At 49.7% G+C, this 2,488-nt stretch overlaps 1 pseudogene; it reads right to left on the bottom strand.

The window, feature by feature from the left end:
• Window positions 1–1,343: 1,343 nt before the first annotated feature.
• LOC102520371 lies at window positions 1,344–1,853 on the bottom strand (annotated as a pseudogene).
• Between the last annotated feature and the right edge of the window lie 635 nt (window positions 1,854–2,488).

Raw genomic sequence — 2,488 nt, 5'->3', positions numbered from 1 at the left:
CTTCACTGGATCCCTGCTCCACGGAGCAGCTGCTGGCGAGTCCAGCTCTTCAGCGTCTGCCCCACTCACCCTGGCAGTGCTCCAAGACCAAGGCAGGCAGCCTCGCCATCCCCAAGCTCACAGCTCTGAGGCCGCCTCTACCCCCCAACACTGGAGGAAACTTCTAGGGTCAAGCATGGCAAATGTGGCCCATTGGAGGGAGAAACAGTGCTGAAGGAGCTGACTCCAGGCCAAAAGGACAAGACATGAATGTTCTTACAACCAAGGTCACAAACTGGCCACCCATGAGTCAGACTTTCCGACTGACAAGTCTGTTTGACCCCTTCTGCCTGTTCAGTGTTTCAAAAAATAATTCATTGCCAATATTTAAAAACTGATTTTATGTAAAAATCTGAACTTCCGGTTTCTCTAAGGGAAAAATACAATTGAGGATATTTGGCAATGCTGGACCCACATTCTCATGTGGTACTTACTGGCTATAGCTCGACAGCAGCTGCTCCTATGGACTGGATGCCCCCTTTCCAACTCACCCAGTCCCCACATCCCTGATTATAACACCAGTGGGCAGCGACTGCCTCCAATCAGTGCTGTTACACAAAGGAATAATGGAAGACAAGTCAGATGCAGCAAGGTGGCGGTCCTCATCACTCACTGATGCCTTGTGCTTGGCCCTGCAGGCACCTGAGTTCGCAGACCTTAAACACACAGAGCATTCTCAGGTATCTCTCCTATCACAGACCCTGCTTCTCCAGGGTACACTGGGCCCCACTGTTGACTGGGCAAGCCTAGAGAAGAACACTAAATTAACCATAGACATTAATGGATGGATAGACACAGATCAACTGCTTTTGATCTTTCATTGAAAGATAGGGTTGCAGTAAAATGAAAAGTGTTAATACTCTCATTCTGTCTTTAGGTCAGCTAGGGACACTCAAAAATAAAATAAAACCAATGAGAAAACCATAAAGGTGCTTCAGGAAGCCAAGACTGGGTTAGTCTGAACTTGGGGGCATAAGATGCATTAGTCCCATTCCTTGACTACTTATAAAACAAGTTAAGTTCTTGGAAAGCCATGTGGGTGAGGGGGAAAATGCAGCGGCCAGCTCAGCAGAGGTTCTGGGCTCTCAGAGATCACCATCCTCATTCTCCCTTAGGTTAGTGCTGCTCGTCCCCTCCTAAAAATGTTGTAGTTGGCATAAAATGACTTTCAGCGAGGGGAGCGTTGTCATTGTTGAAAAGGGATTGATAAAGGCCAGGGAGCAAAATTTGGCCTTCGCCAACATAAAGCAGAGGAAGAGGGTGCCCTCCTCACACCTCCTTCACTCTGTTGCGGCGGGGGCACCTTATCTGCCCGTCAGGGAGGCAGAGATCTTGATACAACCCAGATGCTTCCTGCTGGGGCTCAGGATGCTCTGGGTCTGGTACCTCCTGGTGCCAAGCCAGCTGGGCAGCTCCAGGTCAGGCAGCATGAAATCAGTCCTGGGCCTTGAGTAGGTGCCTTCTTTGAAGGGACAGTGGCAGGGAAGCCCACAGGTGTGCGGGGGTTCTGGGCAGGGAGAATTAAGCTTCCAAGTATATCACAGATGTCATAAATGCAGCTCCCAATCTGTTTTACACACAGGATTTTAACCCAGAAGCCAGCCACTTCCTTCTTCACAGGTAATCCCACCTTCTGAGGATCATCAAAGAGGACATTGGTCTTGACCTCGACACTGACAGTCAGGGTCCCAAGAACGTCAACAGGGTCATGTTCCAGAGTTAGGCTTTTGATCCCTGCAGTGTCCTCCCGCATCACAGTTCTCCCAGGAAGAGCTACCAAGCCCGTTCGAGAGGATGTGTGCAGGAGCCTGCATCTGGGGGCTCCTTGCAAAGAGTGAGTCCTCACCGGATTACCTACCAAGAGCAGACTTCAGGCAGTAATATGCTGTTGCAACGGGGAAAGGAGTCCAATGTGAAGTGAACTCAACTTTGATTCGTCCAGAGTTGACTGAGCACTTTAAAGGGAGAGTGAGGGCGTGTGAAAGTGGCCTCAGCAGAACCAGGGACGTGAAAACCTACTAAACATAGGCGGGAAGGGTGGGTCCATGTGAAACTCACCTGGGCATGCTCACTGGTGCTTACTGAGCTTAGGGTTCCACCGTCTCACGGAGGCTGGAAGACAGGGTCACAATCTTCAGCAGTAACTTCTTTTGGTAACCTTGAGTTTTCCTACTTAGGTAGGCACTTAAGAGGGGCTAGAGGCATCCGAGGGATGCAGCCTGGAGACTGTTAGAAGCTTTGTTAGTGTTTTGTTTAAGCCTTTAGAAGCCAAAATTAAGGCTTAGTCAAGAAAGGGGATCAGAGGAGCCTGTTTGGAGTTTGGTGAAGAAGATAATCTTGCCACCAGCGCTGTGTTTAGGCTGGGGTGATTATTACCCACCACTGGGGCAAGACGGTTCCGAATATCCTACTCTCTGAAGTTCCTACCTAGAAACCCTCTCAAGGAATG

The sequence above is a fragment of the Camelus ferus genome, chromosome 10, assembly GCF_009834535.1.
Source record: "Camelus ferus isolate YT-003-E chromosome 10, BCGSAC_Cfer_1.0, whole genome shotgun sequence".
Taxonomy (NCBI): Eukaryota; Metazoa; Chordata; class Mammalia; order Artiodactyla; family Camelidae; genus Camelus; species Camelus ferus.
The sequence above is the reverse complement of the archived record's forward strand: the minus strand, read 5'-3'. Positions and strand labels throughout refer to the sequence as shown.